A 19,616-nucleotide genomic window follows, 5' to 3' on the forward strand; every position below is an offset into this window, starting at 1 on the left:
AAGCATGGGATTTATCAAACAAGCAATCCCTGGTACACATATCTCTGACTGTAAGTGATCAAATAATCTATCACATAGAAGACAAAAATACATCAAGAGAGGTGTGAAAGATTGGAGGAGGTCTTTCAACAAAGAACCATGTATACTAAAGTTTATCTTATGCTGCAGTTGTGTAATAAAAGATTCAAAGAGAGAGAGAGCTTGCAGGAGAACATATGCTCATTTTGGGGATAACAAAAGAGTTGAAACTGAAGGAGATAAATATGCCTGAACCAGCAAAAATTGGACTTTTGCTTAGTACCTTGCCTAAAGAATATGAGAATATTGTCAATCTTCTGTAAATTAAAGAAAATGTGACTTTGAGTTTTGTGCAGGAGTATTTGCAAGAATCTAATTTTAAAAGGCAAAAAGAAAGGGAGGAATCAATTAAAAACCAAGCCTACAAAGCTGCTGGTGGTAGGCAATGTTTTATATATGGAACCACCTTGCATTGAAGGAATGCATATGCTAATAAAAAGCAAGGGAATTATTTTCAACAGAGAAAGCATAATAAGACTAAATTCCAGAAAAAATTGACTTTCTAACAAACAAATTTGCGTATTCAAATGTGAAAGCAATGAAAATAATGCTGAGAAAGATGAAAGATTGTGTGCTGCAAAAGAAATCATTTGCAAGGTTGATGAAATTCTAAGTAGAAACATAAAATATTTGGATAATGGAGCTACTTCACATTTCTTCAATGATTTGCAAGATTTATCTGAGATAAGCATGGGACATAAGTCCTATATACCTTGCTAATGGGCAGCAAATTTTTAGCATAAGGAAAAGGGACAGTTTATCTGAGGTGTTATCTTGGTGCAAATAGAGTGAATGAAGTGTGTACTCCAGAGGCATACTATGTTCCAAGTTTGCAAAGCAGTTTAATGCATGTAAAAACAGTTACAAGGCATGGATATTGAATTCTTTTCAGGAGGGACCATTGCTTTATTTTCAAAGGAGGAAAATGTCTGTGTTTTCCTTGTGCCTTGTGTCTTCAAATCCAATGAATCAAATCCAATGAATGGCATTGCCAATTTGGGCATCCAAGCAAGGAATGCATTTCAAAATTAGTAGAACAATTGGCAAGAAAACACAGAAAGGCAATCCAGTGAAGTTTTGGGTTTGATTCACAGTGATATTTGTGGGCCCTTTCCAGTAAAGTCACCAGGAAAGAATCTTTGTTTCCTGACTTTCATAGATGATTTTTCTCATTATACTTACACTTACCTAGTCAAAGAGAAAAGTGAAGTGTTGCTAAAACATAAAGAATATACGGCTAGAGTAAGCAACAAATTTGGAAGAAAACCTAAGACTTTGTGCACTGATAATGGTGAGGAATATACTGGGAAATATATTGAACAATACTTAAAAGATCAAGGTATTAAACACGAGAGAACAATACCTTATACTCAAGAGCAAAATAGAGTGGCAGAGAGAAAGAACAGAACTTTGATTTCAATGTCTAGAAGTATACTTCTTGTCTCAGGTCTGGAAAACAACTCCTGGGGAGAAGCTGTAATGACTGCAACTTATATGCAGAATAGACTTCCAACTAAAATGAAAGGAGTTACACCCTTTGAACTGTAGAATGGGACAAAACCTAACAAAGCCTATTATGGTATTTAGACACAAGGCATATCTATCTATCTATCTATTATATTTATATACTGCCCACTACCAAAGTCTCTAGACAGTTTACAACAACCAAATTAACATATTTAAAACATATATAAAATTTAAAGTTAAAACAATCAATAAAATGTAATTTAAAAACTTCAGCTAAAACTTCAACTAAAAAGCTTGGCTGAAGAAATGTGTCTTCAATTACTTAGGAATATATATGCATATATTCTCAAACTGAGAGGTTCGCCCTGTCTCTGCATAAGAGACTGTTAATCTGCCCATCCCACGCCCCTATATTTAGACAGTAATAAATATCAAACACTTGTTTCTCAGATAAAGTTGGCTTCTTGTTCAATTACTTATAGAGGATAAGTAATCACTCTCCAACAGGATGGACCGTTGCTCTGATCCAGCAGGAATGCCTTGAAGCTCACACTTTCTCTCAGTGTGCCTATCCATTGCTTAGGAAGTTATCTCATTCCCTAATTCAGCATGCATTTTCACTGGAGAATGGGTACATTCATTCCACAGCTGCTGTTTTATGGATTCACTTTTCATTCAGTTTCATTAATATGGCTTCCTAGGAATAAACTGACATTACTTAAAATGGAGGAGAGACAGATTGAGATTGAGATTGAGATTAAGAGAGAGATAGAGAGATAGAGAGATAGAGAGAGAGAGAGAGAGAGAGAGAGAGAGAGAGAGAGAGAGAGAATGCAAGCAAATCTCACTGGCTACCTGTGAAATGAACAGAAACTGCCCAAGATTGTCTGTGCTCTGGCACAAACTTTATTCAGTACTAGGGAACTGAAACAGACTCCTCAAATGGACCGTGCCTATTTTTAATAGAGATAATCTTCACAATTTATCTTTCTCTAGTAAGAATTGGCATAAAGTATTTCTCATTGTGGGAAAAAAGTAGGATTTTATAGTGTTCTCATTTATATATCTATATACACTATCTCCTTATGATGCAAGCTTTTGTTAAGTGGAAATTCTAAGTCAACAATTGGAAGACAGCCCAGAAAAGAATGACAAATTTTGAACATTTTATAAGAACAGAGGGACAAGACATAATGAATTATTGCTAGAGTCCTGGTCCTCCTCCCTCACTTTCCGTTCCCATCTCCATTAGAGTCTGGGTGAGTGCCACAGGCATTACCCCTGTAGCCTTTTGACTTTTAAATTCCAGACTTCCACATTCTGGAGATATTTTTTTTGTAACAACTATTGGTACTTGCAGCATATTTACATGATAGACCTGTACCACTTCTATACTAGTTGATGGTCATGGCTGTCTCCAAAGAACTGTAATTTAGAAACGGTGTACAGACGTCTCTGTTAGAGATCTCTAGCCTTTCCCTCTCACAGCACTATAATTTAAAGATGACCTGTATAGAAGGAAAGATTTTTAATAGCAATTTAAGTTCATAATGTATGTGTATCCTTAGTGTATTCTAAAGCCCTAAAATTTTTTACACTGATCTGTGATTTAGTGCCACAAGCAATGGCATTTCTTCCATGAGGTAAGGCAAGGCAGTTGCTTCAGTTAGCATATTATTGAGGTGCCAGCAAGGCAGCAACATGCCCTCCTCCTACTCCTGGAAAGAGGGAGAGGGGTATGTGCACAAGGTGGACAGCATTTGACACCCTGCCTCAGGCACACAGAGGTCTTGAGCCGCCACTGGCCACATGTATTTGCTAATTGACATGTCAGCTGCCTGTATTTGGGGGGGAAAGCTGAAGGCTCTCACTCGGCACAAAATAGCATAGCAAGTCACATCATGTGCAGTAACTGAGTAATGGATTTACTTCACCAACTGTGCCACAGACAAAATTAGTTGGCAGCCCTGGTGGACAGCATTTGTTATCCCAACATTCTGAATCACTTTCTCCATAACCAATCAACAAATTAAACAATCCCACCTTATGCATATGTTACATTTCTCTTGCAGCTGGCATTAGTGATCGAGAGGATACAATATTTGTAATATATGTTGCATGCATTATGATCTGGGCTAAGCTTGATCTGCTATTAAGTTTGTAATTTTTTCTGAACCAAAGCAGGGCCATAATGAAATGGAAGGTGGCTGTCACATCCCTAGGGCCAGAAGACAGTCAGGCTGTTCACTTTAAAAGCCAATTAATTGTCTTCCCATGTTGTCGTCAACAAATTAAAGTGATTCTGGCATGTAGGAAGTCCATTCAAACCTTGCTGTTGCAATGTATTTTATACCGAAATGTCAGTATAGGATTTTTTTTCGGGGAATAGCAAAGGAAATATAATATCAATTACTTTTTTTAATAAACACAAGCCACTCTGAAAGAATGAAGCTTACTCCTTCAGTACAGCCTAACCTTCAGATTCCCCACTCCCAAGCCCTTTTCACTAATAACCCCTCTTTATGCAAGCAGCAAACATGTGGAAGGGGTAATGAGAAAACACCCACTAGCCCTGCTCCCAACCACTGTCATAAGAACGTAAGAACAGCCCTACTGGATCATGCCCAAGGCCCATCTAGTCTAGCATCCTGTTTCGCACAGTGGCCCACCAGGTGAAGCTGGGAAGTCCACAGGCAGGAGCTATGAGCATGCCGTCTACCCTGCTGTTACTCTCCTGCAACTGGTATTCAGAGGCATCCTGTCTGTCACCACCACCCATGTCTGAACATTCAGTACAATATTGGAAAGGGAAGCATATCCATGTTATGTATATGTAAATGTATAATACACAGCTATATGAACATAGACTCTCCACTTGATTGGAAACCCCTGGGTGATCAGGGTTCCTGAGCATGTGGAGAACCTAAATATATACAGCTGTATGTGCATAGGCAGGCTTCCCTTTTCAGACATCTTGTTGAACCTGGGGATGTGGGTGGTGGCTGGGACTGGAGCACATTGCAATAGTCAAGCCTAGAGGCTACCAGCAAGAGCACTCCATAGTGAGTCCCATCAAATATAAAACTAGCAGATATTTTCTGTATAATATCAAACTTTCCATAACATATCAAGGATCAGATTTTATTTCCTGATTCTTTCCCTCCAAAGCTATTATCTTTTTTTAAAATCCCCTACTAACTGGGTATAGAGGCACCTTTTTAATGTGTTGATTCTCTTTATTGAGCAGGGGGAGAGTAACTGGCCCTATCCACCCCCAGCACTGTACCTCCAGTGACTGTTGCTGGTGTCTATCTTAGGTTTTGTTTTAGAATGTGAGCCCTTTGGGGACAGGGAGCCATCCTATTTATTTATTTATTTATTTATTTATTTATTTATTATGTAAACCACTTTGGAAACTTTTGTTGAAAAGCATTATATAAATATGTGTTGTGATGGTGGTGGTGGTGGGTAGTAGTGCTCAATGGGTGCAAATAAGCTACCACCCATATTTCAAAGAAATTGGGCAAAGGGGTGATTTTAAAATGATTTTTGAAGTTGGTGCATTTTAAAGTTTTTTCCTTTAAGGGGTGGGGAACCTTGGCCCTCCAGCTGTTTTTGATGGGAGTTGTGGTTCAAAAACAGCTGGAGGGCCAAGGTTTCCCACCCCTGCCATAGGGAATAATGGGGATTTCAGCAGCCTTATAGCTCCATGTGGGGGGCACCAGGGTGGTCCAGAGTGGGTTGTGGTGGGTGGCAGTGCCCAATGGGTGCAAGGAAGCTACCACCCATATTTCAAAGAATTTGGGCAAAGGGGTGGTTTTTAAATTATTTTTGAAGTTTACACATCTTTAAGCATATAGGGAATAATGGGAATTTCAGCAGCCTTAATAATAACTCCGGGGGGGGGGGCACCAGGGTGGACCAGAGTGGCTTGTGGTGTCTGGTAGTGCCCAATGGATGCAAGGAAGCTACCACCCAGATTTCAAAGGAATTGGGCAAAGGGGTGGTTTTTAAAAAGATTTTTGAATTTGGCATGTCTTTGGGGCAGATTTGGGGCAGAAAAGGGGTTTGGGGGGCAAAGAGTGGGTCAGGTAGTAGTGTCCCAATGGGTCCCTGCTACCACCCAGATTTCAAAGAAATGGGTGAAAGGAGATATTTTTAAAGGATTTCTAAAGTTTGCACATCTTTAAGCTTTCCCCCATAGGGAATAATGGGGAATTTCAGCAGCCCCATAACTTCACTTGCAGGCCACCAGGGTGGCCCAGAGCAGGGTGTGGTGTAGTGCATATATTATTATTATTATTATTATTATTATTATTATTATTATTATTATTTTACATTTATATCCTGCTCTTCCTCCAAGGAGCCCAGAGCGGTGTACTACATACTTGAGTTTCTCTTTCACAACAACCCTGTGAAGTAGGTTAGGCTGAGAGAGAAGTGACTGGCCCAGAGTCACACAGCTAGTTTCATGGCTGAATGGGGATTTGAACTCGGGTCTCCCTGGTCCTAGTCCAGCACTCTAACCACTACACCACGCTGGCTTTCTATATTCCTCTCTATATTCCTATTCTCTCATATAGGGTGCCAACCACCCCCCAAACAACAAGCCCATGGGGCACTGGGTTTTGTTGTTTCTGAGATGTTCTGAGAGTAGATTCTCTGGTAGGAAATGAGAGTGGATTCAATGTTTGTCATTGAATCCACTCTCATTCCTACCAGAGAATCTATCGTAGGCAATGTGGCCACCCTGGGAAAGATGTTATGATTGACCCAAAGTCACATGGCTATGATGACGCCAACTCTCTCACATTGCCAAGCTGAAATTTATATAAAACCTGTGTCTTAAGTTACCTGTTCTTTCTCCCCCACCCTATTGTCTTGAATGGCTTTAGTCTTCAGTTGTTGCTAACTGAATGGTCATGCTGTTTCAACTGGATACTGCAAGCCTGAATCTTGAGGCTAACTGCTCCTGGAAATGGCGCTGATAAATATACAAATAAAAATATACAAGTTTTACAACTTGTGCCTTACATAACAGTATAGGGCAGTAAACAGTTGGTCAGGAGCTATTAATAAGAGATTAAAATTTTTAAAATGAGGAAGTACATAGATGAAGAATATCCAAGTCACAAGTTATTAGAGTGTAACCAGGGTATTAATGCTGAAGTATGAATTTGCCACTGCAAATAGAATAGCATAAGGTAGACTTTTCCCTGACTCCACAGATAGCGACCGCTTTAATTTCTGATTTCTGAACATTCTCTCCCTATAAAACCTCCTTCACTTCTTAGTTTGAGTCTGACTAATGGAACACTGTGGTCTCTTGGAACCAGATTTATTTGGAGTTATATCATTTTATTTCAGGGGGAGCATAAACATCCAAATCTCTCTTGTAATAATTGTCGGGATTTCCTACCCTCCTCTGTGAGACAGGGTTTTTTACCTAGTCAGTGTGCTGAGAGAAGCAGGGGGCTCCAGATGACAGGACAACCCCAGTAATTAACTTTCAGAAGCCAGGAAAGGCTCAGAGAGGCGGGCAGCAGCTGCTATCAGCTTCACAGCTGCAGACGTGTATAGAAATGCTAGTGAAGGGGGTGGAGTTGAAGAACAAGTCCCCTTTGGAGGCCAGGGATTGGGTGGCCAAACTACTTGCCTGGCCAGGGAAGAAGGAGCAAGCTGGAAGTTGGGAGGAGTGTCCTAAATGTAGGGCTTTATTTAAGGCAGGGGCTGCCAAAGATGAGACGATCAGCAGGGATGGGGTTTGTTGGTCTGGTGGACTCCTGGGGAGGAGCTCAGACCTTTTCTCCCACTGACAGGTGAAGGAGTGGAGTGACTATACTTCCCTCCTCCCTCAACTCTGAGTCAATGCCTTTGCCTATAATTTAGGTTAATTAGAGAATTCCTCCTCCCTAAACACGGACAGTAATAAATTTACATTTTGCTGGATGCCAATGTTGGACGAATTCAGCACAATTCCCATTATCCTTAGTCACAATTATTGATTGCCTACTGTTCTCACTTTGGCAGCACATACATTATTGGTTGCCTCCCTCTACTGTTGAGGGACAAAGGGGCAGAGTCAGATGGAGAAGGAGAGAGAGAGAGAACGCACAAAAAGTTGCTGTTTCTTAAATTCTTAACACAGTTTGTGATTAAAGCCACACCAAAGTCCTATGTAGAGATTAAGGTCATTCACACAACCAGTCCTATGGGGGTAGGACAGGGCTACCCCAGGTAGGATCAATTGTGTGAAGCACCAGGATCACTCCAGATCCGGCCATGCCTCCCCTGGGTAGCCCTGCTTTTCAACCCAGGCATAAAGTGAGGTAAGAAGACAAGCATGCACCTATTATTAATGTTAATACATATTAATATATAATATGCTTTTGTGTGAATGACTGAGCCAGAATACATTTTAAAAGTGAACCTGGATACATGTCCCTGGAATGCATGGTACAGACAGGAAGTGTACTGCTGTACCTGTGTTCAACATAACATGTGAATAACTGTACCTGTGTAGATCAGGGATCCTCAACGTTGGGCCCCCAGATGTTCTTAGACTTCAACTCCCATAATCCCCAGCCAAAGGCCACTGGGCCTGGGGATTATGGGAGTTGAAGTCCAAGAACATCTGGGGGCCCAACATTGAGGATCCCTGGTGTAAATGATGCACACGTTCAATAAATTCTGAAATGTCTTGTATTTAAGAGAGGGAAATACAAAAGTATGCCTAAGCTTGCTCCTTCAATGGATCAGACCGAGTCAGAAGTGTCTTCCAATCCAGTCTTTTGTGTCTCTTTAATGAGTTTCAAACGTTTGCAGGAAAAAGCCTAGAATTGCAGCCCTAAACAGGAATAAGTGTGACAAATCATGGTGTGGTGCAGACTGCCCCAGCTCCTTTTGTGTTAATTAGCAGTGGGCTGTATGACAAATGACTGCACAAATTAATGTTAACAAAAAACCTGCACCATTTTAAAAATTTGAAATGATTTTCTGGAAGAGTGCCAACCAACTCATTGTCAAGAGGGTGCTGTGTCACTAGTGCCAGCTTCAGCAGGCAGCTGTTTGGCATCCAGGGAAAGGGAAATGACAAGTGGTTTGGGAACCAGATTGCTAAACAGATGACAGGAGCTTGAGGGGGAAGAAGAGGAGGAGGTTAGTGGGTGGTCTGGCCAAAGGCCAACAAATAGCTAACTGTGAACAACTGTGAAGATGGGACATATCAAGGCTACAGATAGTTGGGCAGGTGTGCATAGCAGCTGCTTCCCTTCTGACTTACCCGTGTAGCACACAACTGGAAATGCAGGAACTGCCTCTGAAAAAGAGAGGTATCTTTAGTGATTTAGGACCTACCTCTGCATACCTGATATAATAGATGCATTCGAATGTTATGTTCAAGGTTCCTGTATCTTCATTTCATTGCATTACTAGGCCTACATTCCTGAATGTAGAATGCACTGCATTCTGCTATTGTTGCTGCTGCCGCTTGTTTCTCCAGATTCCTGACCTGCACAAGCCCTGAGGGTACTTTTTCCTTATCAGTCCTGAACTCTGTTGTTCACTGGATGCCCACTGCAGCATGGCTCAGATCCCACCACCACCTTTTTTCTTGTCCACCCCAGGAGAACCTGCTCTTCCCTGGAAGCAATGGAGGTCCTATTTCTGCAATTACCTCTTCACTATACAGACCCCTGATTTTACTCCAGCAAAGCAGGAGGCTATACTGCTTCACTGCCTGGGCCCTGAAGGCCAAAGAATATATACTCATTTGTCATTTCCTACCAACTTGGAAGGGGACACCAACCCTTATGAAGCTGCTCTTCAAGCCTTAGATGATAATCTCAACCCTACTTTGAATGTGATTGCTGAACTTTACAAGTTCTATTCTAGATTTACAAGTTCTGTTCTAGGATGAGCTGGTCTTGTGGTAGCAAGCATGACTTGTCCCCTTAGCTAAGCAGGGTCCACCCTGGTTGCATATGAATGGGAGACTACAGTGTGAGCACTGTAAGATATTCCCCTCAGGGGATGGAGCCACTCTGGGAAGAGCAGAAGGTTTCAAGTTCCCTCCCTGACTTCTCCAAGATAGGACTGAGAGAGATTCCTGCCTGCAACCTTGGAGAAGCTGCTGCCAGTCTGTGAAGACAATGCTGAGCTAGCTGGACCAATGGTCTGACTCAGTATATGGCAGCTTCCTATGATCCTATATTCCAACTGTCTGGTGAATCTAGCAATCAGTATATCACAGCATTGCATGGCTTATGTGTAACTGTGAGTTTACCAACTTTGCTGATGAAATGATCAGGGATCAGACTTTTATGAATACAAACTGCTCCAAACTTCATTAAAAACTGCCACTGGAGCAGAAACCTACAATGGATAAAGTTATAGAGATGGCTAGGAGGGTGGAGAATGCTCTTCACTGTACCATATAGCGATCTTTGGTACCCCAACTCCAATCTCCTGAAATCCAGGCTGTTCAGTCTAAATCCTTCCAGCCCTATTCTTCTCATATGGCACTGACCCAGAAAGAAGCAGCACAAGACAAAAAGAACTACCACTGTTGCCGATGTGGAGACTCTGCCCACAAAGCCCATTTTGCTCACTGTCCTGCACAGAAGGTCACTTGCAACAGGTGCAAGGAAAGGGGGGCACTTTGCTAAGGTTTGCAAGTCTGCTGTCCACTCCATTACTGATTCACTATATGATAAGGATGAGGCAGATGAACTTGTATTACAGATGGTGGAGCATCCATATGCTGATATGACTGCTGATTTCTTGGATCTTTTTGCTGATACTCCTGAAACTACCATACATTTCAAACATAAAATCCAGATGAAGGCAAATGCAATACCTGTACAACACAAAGTGAGGAACATACCCATAGCATTGCACCAACCACTTAAAGAGGAGCTTTCAAGACCGCAGCATGCTGACATCATAGAACCTGTTTTCATCAGAATGGGTTATCTCCCATTGTTCTTGTATGAAAATCAAACAGTTCTTGTATGAAAATCAAACAGCACTTCAAATGTTCATAGATTTAAGAGATGTGAACTCCATGATAGTAGATTGCCATCCATTACCCAATGTCAATGAAATCCTGCTTACTCTGAAAGAGGCCTCGTGTTCACAACTTTGGACTTGTCTTCGGCCTGTCTCCAATTTCTTCTGCTCAAACATTCTCACAAATACACAGCTTTTATTACCCCAGAGGGTTTTTTCAATACAAGAGACTGCCCCTTGGATTAGCCTCTACAGCTTTGGTATTTCAAAGAATGAGGCATGGAATTTTTGGGACTATGGATGTCATCATTTACTTTCAGGATGACATTTTAGTGTCAATGGCAAAACCACTGGAGAGCATTATGTTAAATTGTCAGTAAGTCTGTGTTGTCGGAGTTTTCTTAAAACTCCAACAACACAGACTTACTTTCTCTGCAATCAAATGTCAGTTTTGCACACACTCAGTGACGTACTTGGGACACACAATATCTCAGAGTGGTGTACATCCCAAAACAGACTTGGTGAAAGTTATTCGGGAAGCAAAAGAGCCACACAAAAAGGATGCACTTCAATCATTTTTAGGACTCCGTGAGTATTACTCTAAATTTGTTAGACAATTTGCCTCAAAAGTTGCTCTAGTGCATCTTCTTTTTAAACAGAATGTAGCATTTAACTGGGGTGCATCCTGCAAGGCTAGTTTTCAGACTATCCAACAGGCCATTGCTGAAAGCCCTGGTCTTACTTCTTTTGACACCAACAGGCAAACTATTGTAACCACTGATGTTTGTGAATATAGTTTGGGTGCTGTCTTGACTAGGAATGTGCATGGAACCAGTTCGGAGGCCCTTTATGGGCCTCTGAACGGATTCAAACGGCAGGTGGTTCTGCCAGTTCAAAGGTGTGGGGGGGGTGCTGCTTTAAGGGTGGGAGAAGGTGCACGTACCCCTCCCGCTGCTTTCCCCCTGCCAGCGCTCCATTTTTTGGCAAAGTCCATGGGGCGGCAGCATACCTCCCTGCTGCCCCATTGCCCCTGTTTACGGGAACAAGGAAGTTGCCTTATACCAAGTCAGAGCATTGGTCCATCAAGTATTGTCTACACTGACTGGCCATCAGCTTTCCCAGCCCTACCTGGATATGCCAGGGATTGAACCTGGGACCTTCTGGATGCAAAAGCAGGTGCTCTACCACTGAGCTACAGCCCCATTCTAGTCACATTAGCTTTCACTGAGGGCCATGGAGTATGACCATATTACAAATGCATGCAAAATAAGAGATCACCATCTCCTCCACAGTAAGAATGTGGCGGGGGTGGGTGGGTGGAGTTCTTTTTTTTTTATTTTTATGTTCATTCATTTCAAGATCTGGCAATGGCTTCAGAATGGCAACTTGAAGAAAGAAACAGAGGGTTTAATACTGGCTGCACAAGAACAGGCACTAAGAACAAATGCAGTAAGAGCAAAAGTAGAAAAGTCAACAACAAACAGCAAGTGCCGCCTTTGTAAAGAAGCAGATGAAGCTGTGGACCACCTAATCAGCTGTTGTAAAAAGGTCGCACAGATTGACTACAAACAAAGGCGTGACAAGGTAGCAGGCATGATACACTGGAACATCTGCAAAAAATACAAGCTACCTGTAGCCAAAAATTGGTGGGACCATACAATTGAAAAAGTGGTAGAAAATGAAGATGTAAAAATATTATGGGATTTCCGACTACAAACAGACAAACATCTGCCACACAATACACCAGATATAACTGTAGTCGAGAAGAAAGAAAAACAAGTGAAAATAATCGACATGGCAATACCAGGGGATAGCAGAATAGAAGAAAAAGAAATAGAAAAAATCACCAAATACAAAGATCTACAAATTGAAATTGAAAGGCTGTGGCAGAAGAAGACCAGAATAATCCCAGTGGTAATTGGTGCTCTGGGTGCAGATCCAAAAGACCTTGAAGAGCACCTCAACACCATAGGGGCCACAGAAATCACCATCAGCCAATTACAAAAAGCAGCTTTACTGGGAACAGCCTATATTCTGCGACGATATCTATAACAACAGCAACAACATTGATAATAAAATTCAGCCATCCCAGGTCCTTGGGAAGGACTCGATGTCTGGATAAAACAAACCAGTCAATAACACCTGTCTGACTGTGTAAATAAATTATTATTATTATTATTACCATTTGTTTATTAGTTTTCTATATTAACCTCTTTGGGAATTGTTTTTAAAAGCACTTAGTGCCCACTGCTGTTACTGTTAAACTCCTTTAATATTCTGTTGGCCATATGGAACTTGAAGCCATCAAATATGCCTTTCTCTCTTTTTGTATCTTTCAGCCAGGGTTCAATATCCCTTGTCTATATTCACCCATGTGATGACACCCTACCTTCATTTTATTCCACCTATTAATTAGCCAAGAAAATGTGGGCGCTTTTGTACGTAAATGTAGCCCAGTTTATTAACGTGAGGCTTTAATGTGTTTCTCTCCAACTGCATCAACCTTTGAGTGGAATTGTAGATGACCCCTCTTAACTTGTTAACAATGACATCCAATTTGGTTGATGAATTGCAAGTTTGCTTGAGTTTTAGGCTACGTTTGTGTCTGTCTCAGTGGAGTTTGGACCTCTCCTCTCCATGGTAACAGTTTTGTTTCTGACATCACTAACCAAAAGAGGGCAGAAAGGTTATAAAATCCTGTGGGGATGAAGATGCATCAAGGGTTTGATGCAGACAGAAAGGGAATATCATTTAATGAGAGCAAATTATTTACCCTTCCAGCACTGAACAATGGCAACATTAGCAACCAAACTGCCCAAGTTCTCGGCAGGGAAGAAATAATAGACTGAGAAACAGGCAAAGTTTGAGGAACTAGGATGTTCATGGATATTAGCTAGAAGAGATCAAATCATCAAACCATCCTGGGTTTTTTCATTTTAAGAAGACTTTTAGAGGCTGTTATCCAGCCAGGGGCGTAGCAAGGTTGGCGTGGGCCCAGAGACAAGATTTTAAAATGGCCCCCCGTCACTGAAGCTCAGCTCAAGAAGTAAAGAAATATTAAATGAGGCTGAATAGTGGTAACAATAAGCACACACACACACACACACACACACACAACCTATGTGCCACAATAGAACATCATTCTAAATTTTTTTTTTAAGGTTTTGTAAATTGTGGACGATGCAAGTCATTTAATGGTACTAGAGAAAGACATGCTGTTCTGGTAGCTCCAGGTCTTAACACTCACATCAATTTCGGAGGATGACTACAACTGAAGGAAGCCCAGGCAGGTGCGTGGCTGGGGGAGTCAGTCATGTGACTTGCCTCTGGGGCCCCCCCAAGGCAATGGGCCCCCAGACAACTGTCTTCCCTTGCCCTATTATAGTTACGCCCCTGTATCCAGCCACCATTACTATCCTTTCTCAGATCAAATTGGAGAGGTGAGAAGAGGTAAGAAGGTTTTCTCCCTTTCTCATAAGAACCGGGAAGACCCAAGTTCAAATCCCCATTCTTCCATGAAGCTCACTGGTTAACCCTGGGCCACAACCTCACAAGGTTGTTGTGAGGATGTACACCTCTCTGGGCTCCTTGGAGGAAGAGTGGGATATAAATGTAATAAACAGCTTGGGTCCAGCTTGGGTCCAGGCTATTTAAGAGAGTGCCTCCTTTGCCATAAACCCTGCTGCCTGTTACAATCTTCTGGAGAGGTCCGGTTACAGTTACCACCAGCTGATTTGGTGGCGAACCAGGACCGGGCTCTCTCTGTGGCTGCCCTAAGGCTTTGGAATATGCTTCCTGCTGAAATAAGAACAACTCCTTCTCTGTATGTTTTCAGGAAGACCCTCAAGTCTCTCCTGTTCTCGCAAGCTTTTAATTAGAATTAATTTTAATAATTTTAATTTGTTTTAATAACTCTTTTATATTATTGTTTTTATTGTGTTGTGTATTTTAATCCATGTTGACTTTTAAATATCATTTTAAATTTTGTACACCGCCTGGAGATGTACATATCAGGCAGTATAAAAATATGATATTTATTTATTTATGTATTCAATTTTTATACTGCCCTTCCAAAGTGGCTCAGGGCGGTTTACAATTAAAACAAAACCATTAAAAGGCTCACCACCCAGAGCCTCTGGATGGGGCGGTTTATAAATGTAATAAATAAATAAATAAATAAATAAATAAATAAATAAATAAATAAAAACAATTAAAACAGAAATTATAAAACAAACAAACAAATAATATTATAACTCGGGGTCATCCACTGGAGCTAATGCTTTGAGTTTAAGGACAAACATAATAAAGTATTTGTTTACACAACATGTAGTTTAACTATGGAATTTGCTGAGTGGGATATGATGATGGCCACCAATCTAGATGGTTTTAAAAGGGGATTAGACAAATTCATGGAGGACCGATAGGCCAATCAGCAGCTAATAGCTTTGGGCTCCATGCACCCATGCTTTGCCTTGGTCTTTCAGTTGGACATTGGGCTGGGGAGTGATGCATCCAGGCAGGCATCCAGACAGTGCAGCTTCCCTAATCACTCCCTAGAGATGCCCCTGATGAATTTCTGCCTGATGCATTTATGATCAAGGCAAAGTGTGGGTACATTGAACCTCATTTCTAAAGCCATCATCATATACCAGACTGTACAAAGTCTTTACAGCTTATATGGTGCTGGTTAAGATGGGCACCTTAACTTGCAATTTCCATTATTTAGAACACAGGTGAAAATGTAAAGCATCTTAATTATCATCTCAAACCAAAGGTTTTTGGATTACTGAATAACAATAATAAGCATTGGGTCATGCAGGTTCAAATCTCCACTCACTCTGCTCACTGGGTAACCTTGACCAATTAGGAAGCAAACTATCTTCAGGGTATTTGCAAGCCAAGGAGAAAGAAAGCAGACCACATTACTGAATATCTTGCATGGCTTACCAGAATAACAAGTATTAAATATTTCAGAAAATGTAGGTGTTCAAAAATATAAAATGCCCACTTATCTAAAGAAGTTCATTGCTGAAAAGGAGGGGAGTTTGGAATATATCTGATTTCTACAGAGTGGGGAAGCAAAGAATTTTCCAGAAGGAGACACTCTGGTAGCCTTGGGTCAAAACAATAAAGTGAGGGAAGGGAATTCCATTGGTAGCTTGGCAAAAAAGGGGTGGGAGTGGGAAATGAGAAAAGCAAAACTAAAACATGTTAATGATATTATTAGTGAGGTGGGAGATGAATAGGGAGGAGGCAGATAAAACATTATAATAGAGATTAATCACTGGAGGCCTCTGGGCCAAAGCCAGCCCACCAGGAATGTCAACTGATCTCTTTAGCTGCCAGCCCACAGGCAAAAGGGATGTAGGCAGGGGTGTAGCTATAATTGAGCAGATGGGTTCAAAGAATCCAGGGCCCGGACCTCCTGATGGTCCCCCAGCTCCACCCTTCCTATTTTTTTCATTATCTCTCTCACTTCAAGGGGCTGCCAGAGAGAGGGGTGAACATGGGCCCCTCTCCCCAAGTTACGTCCCTTGATGTAGGGAAAGTGAACGAGTCAACAAAACTTGTGGGCAGGTCTATTTAGCAGTTGGTGGCTTAGACCTTGGTCCTCGCAGCCCCTCACAAACTTCTCAAAGTAGCCATTCAGGAAAATGAGTTTCTACTGACCAGGCAATTATCTCAAAAGATATGAGCAGGCTCTCCCAGAGGTCCAGAGAGTCCTGGGCCTCTTCCAACTTTCGAGGCCCTTAACCAGAATTAAAAATTATGACACATAAAAATAAGATTTAAAAAACTAATCAAATGCCAAATATTAACAAGTATTTAAATCTGAGCCCCCCTTTGAGCTTGTAGCCCAAGCCAAATGGTCTTCCTGCTCATTGATCCTGGATATGGGGGAAATTTTCCAGAAAAACTTATTAATACAGCTTCACTCTCACAAAAATACATCTTTGCAGTCTATAACTGTGTGATGCATTTTTGACAGCCATGCTGACATCCACCCACAAAAAGCTGTCCATGTGCTTAAAAAGAAACGGAAAAAAGGAACCAGGTTTTGTGGTGGGGGGGAATCCTCTTCAAAGATATTTATGTAAATAGTATTGGGGACTCTTTTTCTAAACAGAGTTTTAGAAAAGCGAGAAAGTAAAAAACAACAACAAAATAAAACAAAAAGCAAAAAAAAGAGCTTGCTGAGAAAAGTATTTTCTCAAAAAGAAATTAGAGATCTAAAAGGGGGAAATAGTCACTGCAGAAAAGAGAAGGAAAGCAATAAGAAAATAGGTATGTGCACAAAACTGGTTCGCCCGGTTCGGATCGGATCCGAACCGGGTCCGAACCGGACCGGGGTGGTTTGGTTTTGGTTTTGTCCGAACCACCCCCTGGTCTGGTTCGGATCTCAAAAAAATAGCTGGTTTTAAAGGGGACCTTGTGTTCTACCTGCCACCCAAATTTCAAGTTGATTGGACCTTCCTCTGATTTTTTACAATTTTTTTTAAAAAATTCAATTTTTGCCCATAACTCCCTATGTGGAGCACTTAGGGGCAAAAAGCTGGGGTGGGTGGTAGCCACCCATGGGTGTCCTCCACCCCAACAATCCCAAGGCAATTGGTTGCTCCTAGTATTATTGGTGAATTTTTTTGGGGGGGGAATTCCCATTGGCTAGAATGGGGGTTTTGGGCTGCCCCAGACCCGGCTCTGTGGGGAAGCAGCACCCCCAAAGTGGGTCCGGGGCCATGGCAAAAATGGCCTCAGTCCCTCCAAGCAATCCCCGGAAAGATAGGAGTGATGGTTTTTTTATTAGGATTTTCTAAGGCATTAAATAATATCTAATTGGAAAGAATAGAATGTGTGTCAGTGGGTGAAAGGTAATAAAAGCCAGTGCCACATAGAGAGACAGTTATTTAATGCCTTAGGAAATCCTATTAAAAAAACCATCACTCCTATCTCTCCGGGGATTGCCGGGAGGGACTGAGGCCATTTTCGCCATGGCCCCGGACCCACTTTGGGGGTGCTGCCGCCCCACGGAGGCGGGTCCGGGGCTGCCCCCCCAAAAACCCCAATCTAGCCAATGGGATTTTTTCTCTTCTTTTCAAGAAATCCACCAACAATGCTAGGGGCAACCCAACAATTGCCAGCTTTTTTGCCCCTCTCTCTGGGCGTCCTAACACGTAACACCCAGTCAGTCCACCTTAATGCCTACCTACTACCACCACACCTCTCCAAGCAACTAAGATGACACTCAGAGAGACAATGCCAACTCTCTGATCTAACAAAAAGGCCACTGCTGCTACTGCTGCCTGCCAGTGGAGCAGCACACTAAGCACAACAGCACACACAGAGAGAAGAAGCAGGAGGTAGAGCAGCAGAGCAGCAGAACTGCTGCTCTGCATGATGGGTGATGTGATGCCCAAAGAAACCACCGCCTCACTCAGTGCCTGCCACTGACTAGACCCAACAGACAGAAGCCAGCCAACCTGCTCTGCTCTGCTCTGCTCTGCTGCGCTGCTCCCCATGGATGATGCACACACACCCTACATCTGCATCCAAACCAGACCAAGTGTGCAGAGTCAGCACAGGGCAGCAGCCACCAGCTCAGCAACAACAACAACTACTACTGCTACCACCACAACCAGTGTTGCTGCTACACTAACATTCCCAGTCCAGTCACGCGAGCCACAGCCTGAGCCTAGCACACAGCCAACAGCTTTTGCCAGCCAGTGCCTAGCAAGCCAAGCCAACATGAGGAGAGAGCTAAGTAGACGGCGCACGCACACCAACCCATCACAACGCAACTGCAAGGGGAGAGGGCACAATTACAGGCAGGAGGAGGAGGCGAGGCAATCCTAGCACAGATTTGAAAGTTTAAAATCCACCAGGACATCTTCTTTCTACCACCAGCTGTAGTGTCTAGTTAGTGAGTGCTGTGCAGCTGAGCTGAGCTGAGCTGAGCTGAGGTGCGTGTGAGGATAATAGTAGTTAGTTCAGTTTCAGCAGACTGAGCATTGAGCATGGGCAATGGCATTGGGAAGCAACACAACACAACACTCACCTGCTGCTGGTTCTAGAAGTTGCCTCTTCTCATCTTTTCACCTCTTCTTCGTGTGTGTGTGGTGTGCAGTGAGTGCATGCCTTTTGCCTTACTTGAAAGAAATGCTTCTCTGGTCCACCACCACATATTTGCTCAAGGACACAGAGAGGCCCAAGGCAGGTGGTGGTGGCACCAGTGTGAGTGCATGTGTGCAGGTGGTGTTTGCCACCACAGGTGTTTTTGTGTGTGTATGTGTGCACTGCTAGCTAGGAGGGGGGAGGGAGGGAGGGAGGGAGGGAAGGGGGGAGGGAAGGGGAGGGGGAGAGGGATGTAGCAGAGGGGATTGAAGGGGGAGGAGGGTCCGGCTCAGAGTTGGTCAGCCATATATTATGCACACACGTGATCACGTGTGTGCTTTGGTGGGAGAGACCAGATTCTCATCATCTTGCCAGACCGGGGTTTGGGGGCAGGTGAGGTGGGCGTGGAAGGGAGGATGGTGATGAAGAGGGAGGAGGGAGGATGGGGGGAGGGATGGAGGGAGTCACGGGGGGGAGCGAGTCTTGGAGGGGGGAAGGAAAAAAAACATGTAGACACACAGCACAGACAGACAGACAGCACACTACAGAAAGCATCCACACACAGAGACAGTGCTAGGCATCCATTCACACAGACAGACAGACACACAACAGGAAGAGACAGACTGAGCCTGCACCATACACACACAGAGAGACCCAATTCCCCCCCTGCATAGTTATCAATCAATATGTTATGTTGGCAGCCAGTTCATTGCTATTCTGATGGTTTTTGTTTTTTTTGCCATCAGCCAACATCAACAGTGACCACAATCAAGATGAACATAAGATGATAATAATTCATTCGTTTCACTATAAAAAATCATCAAATTATTTTCTCAATGTAAACCAAGCCCCCCCCACACACACACATGTGATTTCTGGTAACATTTTCAATGAAATCAATTCATTTGGCATTCATCATTTTGTTCTGCCTTTGTTACCTTTTTTTTCTTTTG

Source organism: Hemicordylus capensis, chromosome 5 (genome assembly GCF_027244095.1).
Source record: "Hemicordylus capensis ecotype Gifberg chromosome 5, rHemCap1.1.pri, whole genome shotgun sequence".
In the NCBI taxonomy this organism is placed as follows: domain Eukaryota; kingdom Metazoa; phylum Chordata; class Lepidosauria; order Squamata; family Cordylidae; genus Hemicordylus; species Hemicordylus capensis.